Genomic DNA, 25,267 nt, shown 5'->3' with positions numbered 1-25,267 from the left:
TCACTACTAAAGCAAGCTCCTGATTTTCCGCCAAAGTTCAGATTTTTCAACTCGTGCGTTTCCCACGGCAACGCTCAATGCGCGTCATTGGCACGTCAATTCGCGTGAACTAGATGCGCAAAAGAGGCGGATTCGCATCTACTGCGGCACGCTAAACGCCTCTTCGCACCACAAGACAGAGGTGCGTAAATGCATTTTTTACATTGATTTAACATTGAAATTATTTGCGCCAGACGCTCTATTCGCGTTTGGTGTGAACGCAGCATTATTAAGAGATGATACGCCACATTTCCATTAAAACATACATATTGGCACAGTAAATTTAATAATGGCGAACAATACATTTGTTAGAGAAAACGATTAATAGTTTAAGCTTTATTTAGAGGTTGATGCGCCATGTTTCTATTAAAGGGACATTCCACTTTTAAAAATATGTTAATTTTCCAGCTCCCCTAGAGTTAAACATTTAATTCTTACCATTTTGGAATCCATTCAGCTAATCTACGGGTCTGGCGCTAGCACGTTTAGCATAGCTTAGCACAATCCATTGAATCTGATTAGACCATTAGCATTGCACTAAAAAATAACCAAAGGATATTTTCGGGCAAGTTAAACTATGGCGGTACATCGATAACAACGAACGATTCTTTTGTGATAGAAAACAATGAATATTTTGAGCTTTATGTAGAGATTGATATGCCATATATCCATTAAAACACGTACAGTTTCAACGCGGTAAGTACAAATATGGCGGCACATCGATGACATCAAACCTCACTTATTTTTGCATGTCTCGTGACAACACACGTATAAGACCACTAGTCACAAGTTGGTGAGGAAAATTATGAGAGAATTTATGTAAACACTTCCTTTGAGGGAAATAGCATGCATTACCTTTTACATATGTTGTTGCATTAGTATAGCTAACATCACTCGACTTGAATTCAAGGTATTCATTAATCACTGTGTGTTGTCTGGGAACCCCATGGCCTTGGCTCTGGCAGGCTACAAAAGTAGAACCTCTCGAGTTTACACACTGTATTTGCATAGACTATGTTTAGGCCCAAGCCACTGAAGAGCCATTGTTCAATGTTAAAGTATTTTTATTTTGAACATGCTGCATATATTCCCTCTCTCTTTCTGGGTTTAGCTGTGGTTTAGAAGCCACTCAGCTGAAGGTGTGCAGCCGAGGTTTGCGGTGACAGTGGGAAGCCTGCGCTGGTTATTTTGGTTGGCCGACTCAGGCATTTCGAGAGCCGTCCCTAAGGCCGCAGGCAGACACGGCGAGCGGACTCCAGCCCCTCTCCGTATGGAAGAGCAGCTGTATTATTCAGCTCCCGTGAAGTGAAGTGCAGCCCCTCCTTTTTGAACGCTCACTGGCAGAGTTTGTTTTTAATCACTGCAATCTGTGGCCACTTCTTCCCTGGCTCCCCTGATGGGTAATACAATGTAATGGTGGGCTGATTCTAAGCTTGGCGTGGCTACCAGCATTTCTGCGACTTAGCTCGCTCAGCCGTGCGCATTTCTACTTTTACTGCTTGTTGCTTTTGTGCTTTAACTCAGCCAATTTTTATTCCCTCTTGCCGTGGCGTATTTAGACTAGTGCCACTCGACCAGCATTAAAATGCCATCTTTGTGCAATATCTTATATGAGGCTCAACATTGTGAAGCACATACATTCAGCATTGAAGTAATCCAGTTGGATAATATATTAGAAGAAATTATACATTTATAATAGAAAACGTTTAATATTTTGAGCTTATTTACCTGAAGAATAGATTTTTTGTAATAATAATAATGCTGCTAATATAGAAGAAGAAACAGCTGTTGTATAAGCATGGAGAATGTCAACATTCAAGATCAAGCAGTTGTAGAATTATCTGCCACCTGTTTTTGTGAATCCATCTACCCTGGTGCTTGAAATAATGAGCTTAAAGGGATAGTTCACCCAAAAATAATGTCATTAATGACTCACCCTCATGTCGTTCCGAACTCGTAGGACCTCCGTTCATCTTTTGAACGCAGTTTGGGATGTTTTGTATTTGGTCTGGGAGCTTGTTGACTCTTCATTGAGGATCTGCGTGTGGTGTGCTGTCCATGTTCAGAAAGGTGGTAGAAACATCATCAAAGTAGTCCATGTGACATCAGTTGGTCAGTAAGAATGTGTTGAAGCATCGAAAAAACATGTTGGTCCAAAAATAACAAAAATTACGACTTTATTCAGCATTGTCTTCACTTCTGCGTCTGTTGCGAAGTGCATGCACGAGACCAAAGTCACGCGACCGCAGTGGCGCGGATGACGTGCCATCCTCAGACATGTTTTTTTTTTCAAACTTACAGTGTGCGTCTCCCTCAGACTGTAAACGAAGGGCGCACAAAAAAACCCAGCTGGGGCTCACCAGATAACACGTCAGACGCGTCACTGCAGTCACGTGACATTAGGCTCGTGCATCCGCTTCACAACAGACGTGGAAGAGAAGACAATTTTGTTATTTTTGGACCTTAATGTATTTTCGATGCTTCAACGCATTCTAACTGACCCACTGATGTCACATGGACTACTTTGATGAAGTTATATTACCTTTTTTTGACAGTATACCGCACGTAGATTTTCAATGAAGGGTCAACAAGCTCTCGTACTAAATATAAAACATCTTAAACTGTGTTTCGAAGATGAACAGAGGTCTTAAGAGTTTGGAACAACATGAGGGTGAGTCATTAATGACATTATTTTCATTTTTGGGTGAACTATCCCTTTAAGTGTAATAACACATGGAAAACATTTATCTTTAATCTTTGCATGCATTCTGACCTAAAGGTTAGTGTGGCGAGGGGTCGAGAAAACCCCTGGAAGAGCTGGATTTCCTGCGATGAGTCTTATTGTTTTCGTTGAGTCTTGATGTTACGTTGCAAAGGCCTTTGTGTGATTTCACAGTCGTTTGAACAATGCTGTCTGTGAGAGAAAGATTATGACAGATTACTGCTCAGCAGCCCGGCTCACCGCAGAGATAGAAGGCACTTAGATCACAGATTTGCACAGAAGATTTTCGGCTGCAACCTGAGGGACGTTTTCAAAACAAATGGGACTTCTCCCGAGGCGAGCATATTTACAATCAATGCAGAATTTTCACTTTTAAATTTCGCAGTGATTTCTTGAAGCCTGAGCGAGATGGGGTTTGAGTCGTATGTGAGCTCTCTCTCTCTCTCTCTTTGTTGTCTTAGGATTGTCTAGGGACATTATTTCCAGTTTCTGCTGCCGGGGCCCGGGGCTAAAGGGGGATTACAGGGTATACAAAGCCAGCTGATTTTTTGTGTTTCATCATTTAAATCCCTTTTGTCTTGCTTTTGATACATATTCTTTATTGTATACACTCGATTAACAAGGATATATTGCTTTCAAATATGTGTCGAGTTGGGATTGATGCCTGACTTTGCAAAACTGGTGGTGTGGATATGCTGGAAATGGCATACAGTGATAAATGCAGGTTTTATCAGCATAAAGAGAATAATGCGTTGCTCAATGGTTGTTTTTGTAAAATTGATTTGAGTTCTCAGATGTGCTTACTCAGTTGGTGTCTTCTTGCCTCTTGATAAAGAGCTGTAAACATTGATGTGGATAGCATAGCCCAGATGATTTAGAGGAACTGGATAAGAAATGTTCCTGTAAAATCTCAGACTTTTCTATGGAAAATTGGCATTTTGTGTCATGGTTAAGATCTATTCTTTTCTAAAACGTTTGGGGGTAAATTGTACACTGCAAAAATTTTCCTTGAAAATCATTCTTTGCATTTTTTGCTAGAAACATTGAAAATGATAAAATAAATTTGAATTCAAAATGTAAAAATAAAGAAACTGAACCACACATTGCCAAGCAGCTTGGTGAAAAAAGGTCCACTGTTGGAGCAATCATTAGAAAATGGTAGAAGCTAAACATGACTTTCAATCTCCCGCGGACTGGTGCTTCATGCAAGATCTCACCTCGTGGGGTCTCAATGATCCTAAGAAAGGTGAGAACTACACGAGAGGAGCTGGTCAATGACCTGAAAAGAGCTGGGACCACCGTTTCCAAGGTTACTGTTGGTAATACACTAAGATGTCATGGTTTGAAATCATGCATGGCACGGAAGGTTCCCCTGCTTAAACCAGCACATGTCCAGGCCCGTCTTAAGTTTGCCAATGATCATTTGGATGATCCAGAGGAGTCATGGGAGAAAGTCATGTGGTCAGATGAGACCAAAATAGAACTTTTGTCATAATTCCACTAAACGTGTTTGGAGGAAGAAGAATGATGAGTACCATCCAGAGAACACCATCCCTACTCTGAACCATGAGGGTGGTAGCATCATGCTTTGGGAGTGTTTTTCTGCACATGGGACAGGGTGACTGCAATTTAAGACCCCTCCATGATTTCTAAGTGGGGGAACTTGCAAAATAGCACGGTGTTCAAATACTTATTTTCCTCACTGTACGTCTTCTGTGCACTTTGAGGACTTGAGGCTGAAAATTTAATCTGTTGATTGACGGATTCTGAATGGCCTGAGACCGGGATTAAGCAGATTTGAAGCTAAAGTATTTAAGTCATTGAACATTAAACATAAGCATTAGCAATGCAAACTGTGAAAATAATTGTCTGTTTGTAATCATATTTTTAATTATAAATAATTAACAATCACATATTTCATTAAAATTCACCTCTAAATTTCTCCTGAGCAAACAGTAGATTCAGACGCTTGTAAAGCACAATCATGTCACACCTGTTACTTTAATAAAAGACTGGCCCAGTGCATTGTCCCACAGCTCTGGAAACAGATCAAACTGCAGTGCCTTTGATTTGTGAGTTGGCTAAATGCATCTCCCTGCGGTCAGATGTGACAAAGTTGTGCAGTGCTGTTGCATTTAAGAAACATGATGCAGATTGGATGGGGGCTGAAAGATCGTTTCTGTTAGCCGTGCTTCATCAGGGGGATTCCACACCAAAGTGGGTGGCAGCAAATGTTCGATTCGTGGAGGAGGACAGATATAGCTCAGAAAGAAAAAACTAATTATGCATGCAATTGTAAGGTGTTTGTCTAATGCAAAACTGATAATAAATATATACATGGAAAATGTCTACACAGTGTGCAAAGTCAAATATCTTTATCTGCGAGACAAATTTGTGTTGAATGAATTTGAAACACATTATGCTCTTTATGCTGAGAATTAACATGCTACCGACCCCATAAACAGGGACGGGCACTGGCAATTCATTATTTAGCGTCAGAGGGTCTCATTGCCACCGGGTCTGTCAGCATTTATTACTAGTGGATGTTTATGGAACCATGTGCTCGGACAACTCATCATGCATCTCAGCGGCCTGCATGCAATATGCATGATGGCATGATTTGCATGCTCAGCCTGTAGAACGCATGTTTTGAGATACGAGTATGTCTCTTTGTATTTGTTTCCACTGTATGTTTCAGTCAGGCTCGGCTGACCTTGGGACCTCATGAATGCCTGATTGAAACCCTTTCTTGCATCGTATGCAAAAATGATGCATTTCTCTCAACAGAACATTGTGACACCGTTTACAAGTGCCTTTCACCAACAGAGCCACAAAGTTACAGACTGTAAAAGTCATTTTCCCAATCACTACTTTTGCAAGGTAAATTTACTTGAAAAGTAATGCAGAATTTTTTAAGCAGGCACTAGCAGCAAGAGCATTGCAACAACGTCAAGCCCCATATATGTTAAAGACAACGGCTGCTTCTGAAAGCTTTGGCAACTGATTTGTTGCATTGCTGCCTTATGAGCCAGTGACTTTGGCGGCATGAAGGCAGCTTCAGGAAATGCTTTCAGACAGCCTTCATAGAATGGAATTCTCTTTGAAATATAAACAGAAAGCGCCTTTGTGATAACTATTCCCATATTTGAAAACTGTAATACCAATTTCTTGCTAGAAATGCAATCAAAAGGTGTAAAAATGTAAATAATATAACCGATAATATAATATAATCGCATTCACACTAATTTTGTGCTCCAGCCAATTTCTTGGCTGCCATTTTATTTTTTCGAATTCCACCACATTTCCCACGCGCACACATGCAAAGGATTGTGGGATGATTAAGGTATCTCAGGAGTCAGAAAGTAAAGCAAACAATGGATTCAGATGTGCCTTGATGTCTTCCTGCTTTCCACACTGCAAAAAAATATTTTCAAGAAAAAAATCTTAGTATTTTTGTCTTGTTTTCAGTAAAAATATCTAAAAATTCTTAAATTACGATGCTTTTTCTTGATGAGCAAAACGACCCAAGAAAATAAGTCTAGTTTTTAGACCAAAAATATCAAATTTAAGAGATTTTGTGCATAAAACAAGCAAAAAAAATCTGCCAATGGGGTAAGCAAAAACTCTTGAACATTTTTCTTAAACACTAAATTCAAGAAAAATTCAGAAAAATTTGCTTACCCCATTGGCAGATTTTTTGCTTGTTTTATGCACAAAATCACTTAAATTTGATATTTTATGTCTAAAAACTAGACTCGTGGTTGTTTTGCTCATCAAGAAAAAGCATCTTCATTTAAGAATTTTTAGATATTTTACTGAAAACAAGACAAAAATACTGAGAAAATGTTTTCTTGAAAAATTCTTAGTATTTTTGTCTTGTTTTCAGTAAAAATACCTAAAAAATTCTTAAATTAAGAAGCTTTTTCTTGATGAGCAAAACTACCCAAGAAATAGTTTTTAGACCAAAAATATCAAATTTAAGTGATTTTGTGCATAAAACAAGCAAAAAAATGGGGTAAAAAAATCTTGAAGATTTTTCTTAAACACTAAATTCAAGAAAACTGTTCTAGATTTTTTGCTTACCCCATTGGCAGATTTTTTTGCTTGTTTTATCCACAAAATCACTTAAATTTGATTTTTGGTCTAAAAACTAGACTTATTTTCTTGGGTCGTTTTGCTCATTAAAAAAAGCATCTTAATTTAAGAATTTGTAGATATTTTTACTGAAAACAAGACAAACATATTAAGTTTTTTTTTTTTTTGAAAAATATTTTTTTGTTTGTTTTTTGCAGTGTGTACACTGCAAAAAATGACTTTCTTTCTTATTATTTTGAACACAGCACTAATATCAATACAAAAATTTAAATCAAGATGTTTTTTCTTAATGAGCAAAATAACCTAAAAAAAATAAGTCTAGTTTTAAGACAAAAATATCAAATTTAAGTGAATTTGTGGATAACAGGGTAATAATAGGGTAAGCACATTTTTCTTGAATTAAGTGTATAAGAAAAGATTTTTTGCTTACCCCATTGGCAGATTTTTTTGCTTGTTTTATCCACAAAATTCTCTTAAATTAGATTTTTTTGTCTTAAAAAATAGACTTATTTTCTTAGGTTATTTTGCTTATCAAGAAAATGTATCTTGACTTGAGAATTTTTAGATATTTCTACTAAAAACAAGACAAAAATACTAAGTAAGAAAGTAATTTTTGCAGTGTAGTATGCAGCCCTTATTAGGGGACATTAATGCTTAAAACAGGAAAGAATTTGCCAAGTCTAATTATGTAGCATATTTAAAAATATTTAATTTTAAGCATGTTAGAATAATTAAATAAACCAAAATTACTAATTAAAAAATTACCAATTTCAGCGTACTTAGAAATAAAATAAAATGTAATGTGGCGTATTGTGAGATAAAGTCAGCTAGGACAGTCTGCATTCACAGGTTATTGATCGCATCATTTTGTAAGATCATCAGGTCCGCCACATTCAGACAGATGAATGATTGTCTCACTAAAAGCTTTCTTACGGCGAGCTGCGGCCGGCTTTATCGACAGCAGTGAGAGATGACCCTGTGTGTCTGCACCATATCAGTGAGGTGCGATTCATTTAAAAGAAATTTAGACTTTGAACCATTGAGACTGTGAAGGGTGTCAACGGTGCACTGAATTAATTTCCCTCTGAAAAGCATCTGTCATTACCGCCCGTTCGCCATGTCCTTCTCCAATCATGCCTGGGGCTCTCTATCAGCTTGTTTGAGCCACGGGAGAAGAGGTTAAACAGACGTTTCCGATGAGCTGACTACTCGATTGGCCCTGCAGTTAATGGCCATTCACAGGACACGAGTCAATGTCACTCAGCATCAACACATTCAGATATGGCACTCAGGGGCTAATTGATTATCATCCAGCGAGCTATTAAAAAGATATTTACCCTGATGTGACGCTGTTGCTTTAAGCAAATGGACCGCACTGTGTTTAAAGCAATGTTTGATCGGTTTATTGCAGCGTAGGCAGCCCACAGGCCAGTAACTAACCGAAGGTATACATGCTAGTAAGTACATTTTTCAGTATCAGGACACTACACTCTAAAAAAACAGCCGTTGGGTTAAATTAACCTAGAACATGTTTATATTTGACCCAATAATGGGTTAAAACAACCCAGCATTTTGGGGTGAAACAACCTCGAAAAGGTTAAATTACAACATACACTGGAAAAAATAATATACTGGATTTACTTAAAAATATAGTGCATGATTTTTGCATCCACTTTTATTGAATTGGATAAATTGCTTAAAATTCGATGTATAACTTACTTAAAAAATGTATGCAAAAATTATGCAATGTAATTTTAAGTAAATCCAGCCTTTATTTTTGCAGTGTAACAGGTTGTGTTTGTCTCTTTTTAAGCCAATGCTGGGTTCAAAATAACTTTTTTTGAGTGTATCAAACAACTACACAAAAAAATCTGTGGAAAATTGTCTCCCTACTTTAATTTAATTCAATTTTATTTATATAGCGCTTTTCACAATAGGTAATTGTATCAAAGCAGCTTTACATTAATAAAAGCAGGGGAAAATACAGAAAAATCGACAGACAACATATGTAGCAAAATATAGTGGCTATGAATAAACTTTACAAGCGAGCGTGGTGATGATGTAATGTATAGAAGAGGGTGCTAAGACTCCCCAGGGTTGAAAAAAACCCTAGGAGAAAAACCTCCCGCATTTTTAGCCAGTAGGAAGTCCTAGGAGGAAAAAAACCCATAAAACCCATAAAACAAGCAAAAAAAATCTGCCAATGGGATAAGCAAGAAAATCTTGAACATTTTTCTTGAACATTAAATTAACTAAATTTTTTTGAACAAAATCACTTAAATTTGACTTTTTTTCTTATTTTCTTGGGTCGTTTTGCTCATCAAGAAAAAGCATCTTAATTTAAGAATTTGTAGATATTTTTACAGAAAACAAGACAAAAATACTAAGATTTTTGTGTGTGTGTGTGTGTGTGTAAACGGATGAGGAGATTAAACGGGTTCCGCCTGTTGGTCATGCATCGGTTGGGACGGCCAGAAGATCAGTGGTGTGTTAACCTTCACGGCAGCTGGGACTGGGTCTGTTTGTCTCAATGTCGCCGGGATCGAATAATATTAGCGTAGGGGCAAGTGTCACAAAGTGTTGTGGTTTAATATTTTCTCGGTTCCAGACAGACTAGCTATTGCGGCATTAGTATATTACCCAGACGAGTTATGTGAATGCTTTGTTCCGTACAGGCTAACTATTGCGAGATAAGTACATTTACTAGACAAATTACGTGAATGCTTTTTTATAGAGAAAAGTCATAAGTTTAGATTTAAAGTGATCGACTGTGTCTGATTCTTGGACATCAGATGGCAAATCATTCCAGAGCTTAGGGGCTAAGTAGGAAAAGGATCTGCCACCTTTAGACACTTTTGATATTCTAGGGATAGTTAAGAAACCAAAATTTTGCGACCGCAGTGTACATGATGGATTGTATTCTGATAATTATCTAAGATACGAGGGAGCTTGGGCATTTAAGGCTTAGGTGATTAGTAGTATTTTAAATTGTATGCGATATTTGACTGGTAGCCAGTGTAAAGATGCCAAAATTGGGCTTATGTGGTCATACTTCTTAGAACGAGTAAGCATTCTTGCACTTTTCCCTGATTTGTAAGTACAAATTGCAGCTTTAATAAATTGACATCATTGAACTTGTGCCATAATGTACTCTGATTATTAACAAAAATAAATACTACAACACAGCGTTGGGTCAAAAAGAGATGATTTCAGCCCCTTGGGTTGTAATTTAACCTATGCTTTGTTTCTTTAACCCAAAATGCTGGGTTGTCTTAAATCATTATTGGGTCAAATATAAAAAAAATTCTGGGTTAATTAAACCCAACGGCTGGGCTCGTCCCTTTTTGACCTTTTTGGGTTGAAAATAACAAATACAATTTCAAAGAGATTTCTCCAACACCAAACAGGTTTAGCCACATACACCATTCATGAGCAGCAGTTTCCCCAGCTTCTGTCTCTACAACAGGAGACGCATTATCAGCATGATGCTTCAACGTGACTTTAAAGATGAGCATGCATATTCATTCAGGATAGAGTTGTCGACACAGCACGCACCTGCAACCCTTAAATCAAGAGCCGGTGCCCAGGGGCATCTTTGAAATTTAGATTTCAGCATGGAATGACGGGGAGGGAAAAGCTTTTGGAAGGAGTAGTTACAAAGCGGGCCAAATGGCACCATCAGCAGAAAAGACACATCAACAGGAGGTCGAGGAAATGATGGCTGTGTCTCTCTCCCACGTACAAGATTGAACCAGTGGACCTAAATGCACTCTAAAAATACACGCGGCAGAAAACGACAGCGCTGGTGCTTCTCAGATTGCACTTCAGGAAAGATCCTGCACCTTGCGGCGGGCTGTCATTTTATATCTCCTCTGTAAGGGTGATTTGAGGACATTACGTTTGAAACATGTAGTAATAGTAGTTAAATATGGGCTGGGAAACAGCAGGGACCCGGGAATGTTAAAGTGATGTGAGTCACAAGGCAATAATATTGTGATTATGTTTATAGCGTTAGATATTTGATATTTCTGGTAGTGAAGATCGAGGTAGCCAAGAAGAACCCAAAGCTGTAATAAATCTTTAAAGGTTTCATTTGTAGCCACATAGAGATGTTTATACTATATTTGCGCTTTTCCATTGCATAGTACCCCATGGTTTGATTTGGTTTGGGTCAGCTTACTTTTGTGAGCCTTTCCACTGGGTGCAGTACGTAGTACCTGATACATTTTTAGTACCACCTCAGTCGGGGTTGGTACACAAGCGACCCGAGCTGATACCAAAACGTGACGCGAAAACACTGTAGGTCACTGACTGGTCTGAGAGAATCGTCACTACCAGCGTCATCGATATAATGTAAAAGATTAGCTTCACCTTCATGCTAGCTTGCGCTGTTTCGAGCAAATATGTTGTCATCTGTGCTTTGCTATAAGTTCCCAAACTCCCTTTTAGCGATGAAAAACATCCACAGGTTGAGAATCACGAACACCATACCACTTTTATTTCAGACTTGCAGTTTGCGGCGGCACATTTGTGACGCACACGTTCGCATATATGCTTAATGTAACTCAAATGAGGCTCAGCGGAGCACGTCGACCGACGCCACGGGTGTTTGTACAGAAACTGTCATGTGAGACAGAGGTAGTAATAAACGCAATGTGCAAACATATATTTGTGGTGGTCAATTTTAATTTTGTGGCGGACTGAGAAATAAATAAATGTATGGGAATGTACAACGACACGCTCACTTGTATGAGGTCACAGCAGTAGGCAGCGCAAATATAACAACACGCCTATAGACAGTTTCAGCAAACAACATAAACAAGCAGCTTTCGTGGTCATCACGTAATTTTCGGTAAACTCTGCAAAGAATAAATAACAACAAAGTCCTTTTAAAGTAGTTAATTTATATAACAAGCAAAATAAACAACACATAGATTACATAGGAGCGCAAAACATTTGTTTTTTTTCTACGAGGTATTTGTTTAAGAGTTCAGTTTCGGCAACTAGTCAGACCATTAAACAAACAGAAACCGGAAGTAAAGTTCGGATTAGACGCTTGTTGCGTCACCGCACGTGCGCCCGATGAAACGGTCTATAATCCCTCCCACTTCGAAGTGTTACTAAACTCGATGGAAAAGCTAACCACGCCAAAGTGAGGTGAGCTGACCTGACCTCACTCAAATCAAACTGTGTGGTATTACGCGATGGAAAAGTGCCATATGTGTCCTTCTCTGAGGGAAGTGCTTGCATATACAGTTTCAAATATGTACATACAATGTAGTTATTGTTGCATGAAAGGGATACGTTGCATATCAAACTATATGCTTGACCTCTGACCTCTGGACCATGACATGACAGTGAGCAGTGCCTAAACTTTTTAAGAAATAAGGTGGATCGAAATACAGTAGAGATTAACAGGCTCTGATTTATAATCTTTAAGTTGCTTGTTTCTTTATCATCTCCATTGAACTTCACATAAATATTTGATTCAATAGTATATTGACAGTATTATGCAACACTCTGAAATGTCAGGCTTTTGTTTTGTTTTATAGATAAATGACTCAAAGCCTTGATTCGACAGATTTAAATGCATGAAAAAAAAACATCAGAACTGGTTTTAGATCAGCAGTATGAGACGGCTTTAATCAACACCTTTAGCATACAGGCCCTGAGGGCTGCAGTCATCTGCCAGAGCTTTGGGCGAGCACGCGTACGACCTGCAGTCTATCGGTACCAATGTTCCTGCATGTCTCTGTACCGCCATTAGTCATAATGAGGTTCAGCCATCGCCACTAATGACAGCCTGTTGAAAATTATAGTACAGAACACTGAGCGTTTGAGAGGCAGGGACTGCAGGGCTCTCTATGCTTTTTAATTGATGGATTTCTCAGATTTTGCAGATTTATTCACCACTGATTTCTTTGCTTTTTTGTAGATTCAAGCAAAGGCCTGAATCATTTACCTTACCATTAATTTTACTTGAAGTGTGCAGCACAGCAGTTAATCACACTGCTAATATTGAGATTGTGCGGAAGAGGGCAGACAGGATATATATAGTATATTTTATATATATATACAGCAGGGAAAATGAGTATTTGATACATCAGTATTTTTATCAGTAAGGGGATGTCTAAGTGGGCTGTTGACACAAAATTTCTACCAGATGTAGCCATCAAGCCAAATATTGAATTCATACAAAGAAATCACACTCTTAGAAAGGATGTGTTAATTTTTTACACATCTTTTTGTGTTATGGTTTTTACACATCATGTGTAATTTTAACACATTATGTGTAATTTTGTTTTGATTTTGTGTTAAAATAAACACAAGTTGTGTTAAAAGTAACACAGAATGTGTTGTTTCAATAATAACACACAAAAGGGTGGATTTTGGGACAACGCATTTAGTGTGTTGTCCCAGAATCAACATTAAAGTGTTGTTTTTAACACATCCGTTCTAAGAGTGCAGAACATTTATGTATACAAGTTGAGTCATAATAAATAAAGTGAAATGACACTTTAAAAAATGCTGTGTTATTTTCAACCCAGCGTTGGGAGAAAAAGCGACAAACCAAGCTGTTGGGTTAAATTAACCCAGAAAGTGTTTATATTTGACCCAGGAATAGGTTAAAACAACCCAGAATTTTAGGTGAGACCGAACGCTGGATTGAAAATAACCCTTAATTTTTAGAGTATGTATTTGTAGGTACACATGTATTTATGTGTATGTAAAGGTCTGGTGTGTCTATGTATGATCTAATGATTATTGGGTCTGGGATTACGATAAGAAAGACATAAAATTATATAAGAAAACCAATGCAGTATGTCCACGATGTTTGGAATAGCATATATATATACATACATACATACATACATATACATATATATATATGTATATATATATATATATATATATATATATATATATATATATATATATATATATATATATATATATATATATATATATATATATATATATATATATATATATATATATATATATATATATATATACACATACATACATACATACATACATACATATACATACATACATACATACATACATACATACATACATACATACATACATACATACATACATACATACATACATACATACATACATATATATATATATATATATATATATATATATATATATATATATATATAGATATATAGATATATAGATATATACATAGATATATACATAGATATATAGATATATATATCTCTCTCTCTCTCTCTCTCTCTCTCTCTCTCTCTCTCTCTCTCTCTCTCTCTCTCTCTCTCTCTCTCTCTCTCTCTCTCTCTCTAGTTGTCTTCTTTTGTGCTGTAATAATGATGTAGGGCTTTTCTCGCAAGCTGAATTTTACCCAGCTGTTCCAAATGACTGCATTACAACTAATACATTTCTCTCTCACTTCCTCTGACACATCGGGCTCAATAGCTCTATTAGTGATTATGAACGAATAAGTCAGACTGGAACAAATGTAACATTCCCGATATTGGATTGTGTTGAACAAACCCCCACAGCATTTACCACCGATAACAAACAAACAAACGGATAGACTGGATAGAGACGTTTCTTTTACAGTCAATGCATTATTCATTATTGCTGCTATTTGTCATTGACAACATTTCAGTGTGGTCTACAGGCAAAGTTTTGTGTAGAGAAAAGCCTACTGCTTATAATTCTGTCTCTTTTCCTTGTTTGACATGCTGAGGTTTATTTCCAGTCACAGCATTTTAACATGTGTTTACATCGTGGCTATAGCACTGCCTGACAGCGTGTACTGCATCTGTGTGTGTTTATTTATGAAAGGAATGTTGACATTTTGATCTTCCCAAATACTCTTTGAGGATCAGGGACGTAGCTGCCACTAAAACTACTTTAGATTGTCTTACCTCCTGATTTGGGAAAACAGTAACCATATTATTAAATGGCTTTGTATTGCTTGGCCAGTCAAATGTTTTTTTTTAACTGGACATGTGAAAAACACAGCTTTAAAGCTATACACAACTTTCTGCTAAGCAGTTTCCATTGCATTTTATGTATTTTTGGTAATACAGCAGTATACTAAAAAAAAATCCACATTATTTATACCCCATTATGCCATCCAAGATGTATGTGTCGCAGAAAGCTTTTTCTAAACATATGCATCATTTGATGCACCTTTATACTCCAAAAATATTGAAGCTCCAATAAGGACATACATGCATCACAATTATTTATATGCAAATAATTAGGTGAGAATTTGAAAAATTTATATTTTGAGCTAATTTAAAGCATTATCAGATAAGGCAACATGTTGGTTCTCATGTCTTTTATTGTTTATTAATGCATTTTGGTAAATCAGTTAGGACAAGCCCATATGGCAGAAAAATATATATTTTTAATATATTTCAAAATATACAAAAATGTCCAAAAATATATTTGCTGAAATATATTTTGAAATATGTTTATAGAAATATATTTTATGTAATATATTATAAAATATATTAAAATATCTTTTAAGAAATAAATACATTTTAAAGCATTAAAGTAATATATAGAAATATAAATATATATAAAGAAATTAGTGCTGGGCAAAGATTAAAGATACAGTTTGTATTATTTTCGCCGATGGATGGCGCCAGATCAAACAACAACAATGATGTTGTTTACTGACGCTCTGAAGCAGCGTGGAATTATGGGATTTGTAGTCTTTAACTCAACCGCTGATGGCCATCAATCAGACGAGAACGAGAAATCACGTTGATGGATAAGGTAATCAAGTCTTATAAATGTTGCGTTTGATGACATCGTTTATTTCATTATGTAAGTTTATATGTGATGTTCAAAACGAAATTTTCAGTCATAGATATTACAGCATTAGTCCAAATTCGATGGTTAACACAGCACAGAATTAAGTTTTCAACTTACAATCTACAATGATTTTTCACATAATGTATTGAGAGTACAAATCTTATTGTGAAGTGTCTTAAAATGGCCCTTTATATTGCTGTACAATACTTTTGATGTGCATATCGTCCGCGGGAAGACGCGCTGATTACAATCTACACACTAATGTTGTGATCAATATAATAGCATACGTTTTTTGAAGGGTTACGAATCAAAACAACTCACCATCGCGTAAAACACAAGCAGGATCAGAATCTCACAATACCTTTGATGTGCATATCGTCCGCGGGAAGACGCGCTGATTACAGTAATGTTGTGATCAATATAATAGCATACGTTTTTTGAAATGTTACGAATCAAAACAACTCACCCATCGCGTAAAACATTAGCAGGATCAGAATCTCGGTCTAGTTAAATGTTGTCGTGAAGCTCTCTCCATCCAGATAATGCAACAACAAATCGATCCTCTCTCGTTTTGTTCCAAACTCTTCTTGGGTCGTTTGGTTGGCCCGTACGCTAACAGGAGCTGACACAACCAGCGGCAGACGGTACAGAGATATCCATAAGTCCATAAGCAAGCGCATAGTTCCGCATTGTCCACCACACTGGCTGCGTCCGAAACCTCAAGGCTGTGAGGACTGTGAGGACTTGTGGCCTCGCTGCCTCATGAGGAAATGACTTCGGCCTCGGAGGCCTGAAGGCCGCTCAGAGAAAGGCTTTCCGACGCACTTCAAAGGCAGTGTGTTTTAAATATGACCAGAGAGCGCCTTTGTGATAACTAATCAAATATTTGAAATCTACAATTCTAATTTCTCGGTTGAAATGCAATGAAAATGTGTAAAAAGTGAATCTATACCTTTATTTACAGAAAATTTGTGCTGCAGTCGCTTCCTTGGCCGCCATTTTATTTTTTTGAACTCGACCACTGTTGTCATGTGGGTTACGTCAGTAAAGGCGGTGACAAAGGGTCACATGGATATTAACGTCATTGACAGGAGACTGCACTGCCCCGTGTCAATGTTTTAAATGGAAATTTTCTCACGATTTACAAGTAGTTGAAAACATTACAGATATTGATAGTAATCAGCAGGACAAAATATATAACACTGGCCTAGTGGTTTTTGGACATTTTACTGCAAATATCTTACAAATTGCACCTTTAATCGTGATTAATCACATACAAAATAAAAGTGTTTTTTTTTGCATACTATATGTGTGTGTGTATTGTGTGTAATTATTATGTATATTTAACCACACATATACATGTATTCTTTTCAGAAATGTTAATGTGGGTGTTTTTATATATGCAGAATACACACAGCACACAATTATATATTATGCAAAAAAATCACTTTTATTTTGTATGCGATTAATATATATATTAGGTTATATATTTATAAATATATATAAAGGTAAATATAGTTTCAACTTCAAAAACATACTTTATAAAATTAACTTGTATTTAGTATATATTTAAAATATTTTTTGTAAATAAATTGTTCAATATGGGATGTAAAATTAAAAATGTATTTAATTGTCCTTAAAATACATTTTGAAATATATATGAAGGTTGAAACTAAATATATTTCCAAGTTCAAACATATATTCAGTTGAGCTTTTCTCTCCACAAAATGTATTTAGCATATATCAAAAATATATTTTTGGCCATTTTTTGCTGTATGGGAGTGATCAATGTTATGTCACCTTTTTAATATTCATGAGTTCATGATGCACCCAATGATTTTCATGTCTCAGTTTCACTAGTAAATCAAGGCAATCTTTCAGTTTGTTTTACTACGGTATAGTTTGACCTTATCTCAGTTGGTTTAGTGTAACTGTTGAGTTGATAACAAGCTTGTGATGTCATGGCTCTGTATTGGCAGAATCCTTATAGGCAAGTGGGTAATGAAAATGCAATGGGTCTTGTAAAGATGTGGATTATTACATGGCTTTTCTCAGAGATTCTCACAGGAGGAAACACAGATGCTCTCACAGTGTTGAAATAGCTGCTGAACACACATTACTCCCTCATACCCACTCATGAATTACTACTGGATGTGTCTCATACTGTGAATCATAAAATCATCCCAATAGTAAATCTAGCATGTTTAATACTTTAACCCAACCTGAATATTTTGGATATTTTCAACTGGCTGGACATCTTCTGGGCAAGTCTCAACTGCTGTTATCGCCAATTTTAACAGTCTGTTATGCCATGAGAGATTTTAATTTAAGACTTTAGCTTAAATGGGTTAATGGGATCTGTAGAGTAGCTCTATATCCATCACGACTCAATCTGTCTTTGCTCATGTCATGCCATTTCTCATTCTGTTCTCAGTTTCTCATCTCTCTTTCCCTCTTATCCGACCAAGGTTTTTTCACCAGATTACTTAGATTAAATGTGGGAAAATGAAGAGCCACTGTTAGCAGTGTTGGGTAAGAGATTTTAAGAAAACGTAAGTAACAGAGAAAAGCCAATGTGGACAATTGTCATGTTTTGTTAAAAAACAGTGGCGGCCGGTGACTTGTCAAAATAAGTGCCTGCTGCAGATGCCTCCAAAGGGTTTATGATAAAAGAGACGCTTGCGTTTGGCAGATACTCACATAATCTCATGCGTAATCAGAGTTTACTTGTAAGGGAGTGTCTTGCGAGTACAGTATTTTGTGAATGTGAGCGTCTCTTTTATCATAAAAGGTTTTGACACGTGTGCAGCAGGCACTGATTTTGACAAAACACGTGATGTACACAGGATCTCTTGATGCGCAGAACACATATTTTGAAAAAAGGAACCACACACATGACACTCCAAACACTTATTTTAAATTAGCGCCCCTCGGATAAGCAGTCACAAGCCGCCACTGAAAATAGATTATATATTTTTTGGACAAAATAAAAAACCATAAGTGGACCTTAAAATTATCAAATTAAAAATGATGACAGACACCATTTTTTATTTTTACCCTTATGAAAGTTAATCATGTTTTTACTTCAGGTAAAACAAAATGGTGGTCCGGACCTCTGTGACCTCATAGCTGGCAACGGCCATGGCTAAAGTTAAACAATGGTTACCACAAAATAACCATGGATGTGCAAAACCATGCTTTTGCAAATGGTAATAAATGTGCCGAAAAACTTGGTTACTACAAAAAAAAAACATGTTTAATTTTCGTAAGGCTAAGTTATATAGATAGGCAGATCTTTGGGGGGCAGGGGGGGGCACTGCCCCTCCAGACCAGAGCCACTTATGATTTTGTCTATTTAATAAAATAGAAATATAAGAATTCATATTTTATTTGTCCAATCTTGATATTTTAATAGGTAGACCAAGTAACTAAAGGCTAAAATAATTGTAATTAATTTAAACCATATTTAAAAACCATGAAGCCACACTCTCTCTCTAATCTCAAAGTACCCTTGTTTGCTGGCAGGTGCCCCCCAACCACAAATGTGAAATTTCACCTATGGTTATATGGTTAGCATACAAAATGCATAAAGGTATTAAAGAGCACCTATTTTATTATTAAAAAACAATGTTATTTGGTGTATTTGGTATAAAGACGAGAAAGAGACGCAACGGTAAAGGTGCAAGTCTTAGAAAGTAAATAGCGAAAAGACGATCTCAAATGATCATCCCCTGATAGCACCATTCATATTTATAATCTCCTTATCTTAAGATCTTATGTACAGGTATGTTCCCTGTCTGTTTTGTGCATATTCATGCTTGTTCATTTTACATGCTTATGTATGCATAAATACTAAATACAATGCATACTATATCTTCAATATCCTACAAAATAAATGACTGAAATACAATGTGTTTGCGTGGTTTATGGTTAAAAAACACATTATTTTCCACATACCGTACATTTTTGTAGCTCCAGATTTCCCACGAATTTGAAAAGCTCTGTCTCTCTGATTGGCCAGCTAATCTGTACGTTGAGACGCTCTTACCATGTTTGAAAGATTCGCTCACAATCCAATTCTGACAGGAGTTAACTTACAGGCTGTGAGTCCAAGCGGGAGGAATTATGATCATGTCGGTCTTGTCTACATCACCAATCCCAGGAAGTAAACTGTTGCCTACAATCAGTGTGTTTGTTGTTGTCCAAAAAAAGAGATTTACTTTGGAGACGATAACTCGCGTCATTGTTTACTTTGGGGTATGTACCTTTTGCATATCATTAACATGTACTAATACACACTTACACACCAAAGGAAATTTTAAAACGTGAATCGGACAGTTGGTGCTGTTTAAATCAAAATAAAAATTTGACTAATATTAACTCTTTTCACGACATTGACGAGGAAAGAAAGAGAAAATGCTTCCCTGCCAATGACGAGAATTTCAGGCTTTCCGCAATACCGCTATTATCCACCAGGTGGTTCCGCAAATTATACAACCCGGAAGTAACGCCTCACGTGAAAGAGAAAGAACTCTGTGTATGTTTGAAAGGTCACTCTGAATCTGATCTCTATAGTCCTTCACAAAAATTTATTTATCTCAGCTTTTTGCTCAAAATTGGGTGTTTTTGAAGGAACCTACCCATATTTGAGAGATGATAAAAAGAGAACTAATGAAGGTAGGATGAAATTATTTTTTTTGTTCTTTCATTTTGAGATATTGTTTGTTTATATATTTAAAGAAGAACATTTTCTGGAAGGTATTACTTTTGTGAAAATCATGAAAAATGCTGGCGCTGGCTGGCAACTTTTTAAAAAAATGCTGGTGGGGAAAGAGTTAAACACGTTCTTTAAAGTCCTGAAACTTTCTTTATCTCCAGCATAAAATGATAAACAATCCCATAATCTCACACTTACAAACATTAACCATGGTTAATTTTCAACCTTTTTTTTATGTTTTTGACTTTAAAACATTTAGCAAAAAATATTCTTTTTATTATAAAGAAGTCTTTACAGTGGCTAGATTCAATTTGGTGAATGACTTTTTGAATTAGTAATTCAAAAGAAAGCTACGCTACTTTACCAGCATTCAAGGTACTGGCATGCCACTAAATGTATTGTTGTTACGTTAACAGTGGCAATATTTTGATTTCGATAATCCCCAACACTAGTTGTTAAATTCATGACCCATTTTGCAGTGCAGCGTGTCTTGTTTCAGCTTCTGTTCTTCACACCTCAACCCTTTGGAGATCGGTCAGACATTCTCCTCGTCCGCAATGCCTGCCAGCGTTTCATTCATACTGGGTATTTTCCTGATTGGCCTTTTGAAGTAATCCATCAGGAAAATCCCAAACAAGGCGGATTGTGTGGCGGCCCCTTGTGGCTGGTGTAATTTGAACAGACAATGATGTGAATGAGATCCATTCTGCTGTAGCCCGTTTCATTTGGCCATGATGAATAGCGCTCTGTGCCACAGGAGAGCGGTCACTCACACTGAGGATCAGGCCCGGCCGGGCAGAGGGCTTTTCGTGCCGTTACAGGTTATTAATCGTTGGGGCGCTTCCCTACGGTGCGTCTGCGAGGTCTTGCCAGAGATGGAGGACTTGACACGATCAGAGGTGCCATGCTGAAGGAGGGTATTACAGTCTGGGATCTAGGCCTTCTCATTCATCCGAGAACAAAAGACTTGCTTGTGATGGATTGGCAGAGCTTTTTTCCATCTCTCTCTTCCTCTACAGGCGTTTTTTTGCCCAATACGTCCCAATACGTTTCAATTCACTTGTTGTATATTTAAAGGGTATATGGGTATTTTTATGGTCCTGTATAGCTCAGTGGTACAGCTTAACCAAAATGTTCCTGTTTATATTTGAAAGATGAATGAATTATCCCTTAAAAAGGTGTTAAAAGACATGAAAATACATGGCTAGAGGTAAGACGCGTCTTTGATTCTCTTCCCTGTCGACTCAATGGATTAGCTGAGCAGCTGGTGAAGCCGTTGTGCTCGCCGAGGCCTGCAGCGTCCGTGAGCGTGCAGCCGAGCGGAGCGGTTTTAGGCTGAAGAATGTGGGTCATGTTTAAGTCGACTCGTTCGCTGAACCCCATCTTCCCATAAAGTCTTTATGCAATCCATCTGTAGCTGTCAAAGCAGGCCCGAGCATTCTGTTTTGTCTGCGCCGCTACCAATTACTCTGCGTGCTCCCTTAGGGAAGCACCATTAGACCTGGCTCGAGATTCTACACCAAGCTAATTTGTCTCAGTGTTTCAAAGTCCCGAATATCACAGTTACACTGCGTCCTCACTTTGTGTTAGAAAGCAGTCTCTGAGTTAAGTGGATCTTATCTGCTTCCTTTCTTCTTATTTCTCTCTCACAGATAGCAGTGAGATTCTCTCGGGTGTCTGTGTAAGCGGAGAGCTGCGCGTGGGGGGTCTGCGGCGCTGCAGGTTTTTTTGCATGGCATGCGCATTCATTTCTCATCTCAGCATTGCTTGGAGGGACTGAAAGCTCGTGTGTTTATTTAGGGACCACTGCAGCAGTAAGTGTAGCCATCCATTTATTTTCAAGTCTCTATGGAATCAAAATGGAAGTTTTGGGGTTTTTAGTATGAAGATGTTAGCCATAAAGGCGGTGTCCTTGATTTTTGAAAAACACTTTGGAAAAGGGAGTCAGTCCGAGTACCAAAACACACTTGTAGCCAATCAGCAGTAACGGGCGTGTCTACTAACTGACATCGTTGCCTGGGTTGCTTATGTGTGGGGCGGGTCTATCAAATGAAGGTCCCGATTAGGGGCGTGTTTGTTTAGGTGATTTTAAATGTCAACATTGGCTTTCAGAGATCATGGACTCTGCCTTTAAAGTCCATGTAAAGTCATTTCAGAGAATTGTTTCTATTATAAATGTTAGAAATGTTTGCACATTACAAAGAATGTGAACTAAGTAATACTGAATTGTGGAGTTACACCCTTACAGTTTTGTCACATTATTTGGGCCGGGCTAATACGGTGGCTCGATGAAGCACTGGTGCCAACGAGCCCCGACCCGCCCCTAACACAATCGCAAGCGTCCATTCAGGTTAACGGAAGTTGAAAGTTGAGATGGCAGCTTTCCCGTGAGTGGGGATGGTTTCAGCGCCGACATGGGACAGATACCTATTAATTACAGGAAGGTGAAGTTTAAAGGGTGATTCACATATTGCGCGCTCAAGTTCCTTATTTCAATTGTAGGCCCGCTGTAATGGTGCTTATAATGGAAGTGACGCGCTCGTTTTTTCCAGGCGCGTCTGCACTGCATCGAGTTAAAAACATTTAAACTTTTCAGAATGCCGCAAGCGCACTGCAGGTCATGTGACAAGAACCTACGCACCTAGCGTTTTCCACGTGTTTTTAGGCGTGACCCTAAAGGTACATTCACATTATAAGCGACTTTGTTGGTGTGTGTCGGTCATCTCTTTCAAAAGAGGCGTTTCTATATCTGGTTGTCACAAACAAATGAGTAACGTCCACTCCAGTAACTGACGAGAGACGGATGACGTGAACACTTCTTCATTCTCATTGGTTGTCGCTCCCAAAAGTCGCACATAATTTGCTTAAAGCTGCATTCAGATTAGCAGCGTCTGGCAGTGGCAGAGCGATGCGATCTCATTGGCTATGTTTACATGCACAAAATTTTGTCAATCCGACTGAATTTAATACGATTGAAGGTTACGATGATACAGACAATACGACGATGCACCCTAAACATTGCAATCTGATTAAAATGTTAGTTTACATGTACATTCTTTAGAAACCGAACCGGACGTCTGCGCAAGCGCACAGCCAGGGTTGCCAGATTTGCGTATAAGAATCATCCCAAATGGACATTCAAAACTAGCCCAAATGCATCCCAATGACTATTCACAGCCCAAATACCAATAACTTATGAACAAAATCCTTTCATCTGCCACGCTGCGGACAGCATTTCTCGTCGTGTTCAAGCTTTATCTTGATTAAAGTCAAAGCGGAGTTGGAGAAAATTATGATATAGGTAATAAAAACAAATTTTTCAAAATGCACAATGCTATTTTATTGCTTTAAGTAGCCTAATGTTTTAAAAGTACACATAATCACGGCAGAATGTACATCGTCTGACCCCAGTAACAGAACCTTAATAATGCGTGATGCCACTTTGCTATTGCGTGTTTCTGTGATGAAAATCATGTGATATAAGAGGTAAATCTAAGACGTGAACTTGAGCACAAATGTTCTGCGTATGTGCACAAGGTAGTTTTGCATCCAATTAAGAAAACAATTCACGTGTCAGATCACAGTTCGGAGTACACCATCCCCTTCAATACAATCCAAATTTGCATCCGATCATCTTCAATCGTATTGATTAAGGTGTTTGCATGAAGGCTTTTCAATACAATTGAGCCATCAATACGATTACAAACGGATTTTTGGTTGCATGTAAACGTACCTATTGATTTCAATGGAAGCTTGGCGACTTTTGGCTACACGAGCAACAGTAACCCCTCGTTCAGACAGCCAGCGACATTATCGCTGTGTGTCGCTTGTCTCTTTCAATGACCCCTCGTTCAGACAGCCAACGACAAGCAGTAGCAGAGCGACGCGATCTCATTCATTTCAATGGAAACCTGGCGACTTCCGGCGACACGAGCGACAGTGACCATTGGCGACCGTATGGGCGTGTCCAGCGACGCGAGAAAGTTAAGAAAAGTTTAACTTTATGCAAATATCGAGCGACTTTCGGGAGCGACTACCAATAAGAACAAAGCAGTGGAGTTCACGTCATCCTTCTCTCGTCAGTTATTGGCGTGGATGGTACTCATTTGTTTATCACAAGCAGATTTAGAAACGCCTCATTGAAAGAGACAAGCGACACACAGCGATAATGTCGCTGGCTATCTGAACGAGGGGTGAGGCGTTTCTAAATCTGCTTGTGATAAACAAATGAGTACCATCCCATCCAGTAACTGACGAGAGAAGGATGACGTGAACTCCACTGCTTCGTTCTTATTGGTAGTCGCTCCCGAAAGTTGCTCGACATTTGCATAAAGTTAAACTTTTCTTAACTTTCTCGCGTCGCTGGACACGCCCATACGGTCGCCAACGGTCACTGTCGCTCGTGTCGCCGGAAGTCGCCAGGTTTCCATTTAAATGAATGAGATCGCGTCGCTCTGCTACTGCTTGTCGTTGGCTGTCTGAACGAGGGGTAACCGTTGCCGACTGGATGTGGCGTGTCCATTCACGCGACAAAGTTGAGAAATGTTTAACTTTATGCAAATTATGAGCGACATTCAGGAGCGACTACCAATGAGAATGAAGCAGGAAAGTTCACGTCATCCGTCTCTCGTCAGTTACTGGAGTGGACGTTACTCATTTGTTGATGACAACCAGATATAGAAACGCCTCTTTTGAAAAAACAAAGTCGCTCATAATGTGAATGTAGTCATCCATGATTTTGCAGACAGCTTGACACATATAGACAAATGAATTTGTACAAAATACAAAGGGCCTGTATCCCAGAGTTTAAACAGTTGTGTGGTTGTTCAGTCTTACTGTAGCATCAAACAGCATGCCTAAGAAGTGTTTATGTAATGCCT

General features: G+C 37.9%; 1 protein-coding gene across 1 annotated transcript in view; it reads left to right on the top strand.

The window, feature by feature from the left end:
* Nucleotides 1–25,267, top strand: part of cwc22 (CWC22 spliceosome associated protein homolog) — a 152,952-nt gene that overhangs the window by 10,755 nt on the left and 116,930 nt on the right. The gene's annotated exons all lie outside the window — the stretch shown is intronic.

The sequence above is a fragment of the Misgurnus anguillicaudatus genome, chromosome 17 (assembly GCF_027580225.2).
Source record: "Misgurnus anguillicaudatus chromosome 17, ASM2758022v2, whole genome shotgun sequence".
Taxonomy (NCBI): Eukaryota; Metazoa; Chordata; class Actinopteri; order Cypriniformes; family Cobitidae; genus Misgurnus; species Misgurnus anguillicaudatus.
Note: the sequence above shows the minus strand (reverse complement) of the source record. Positions and strands in the feature narration are given on the sequence as shown.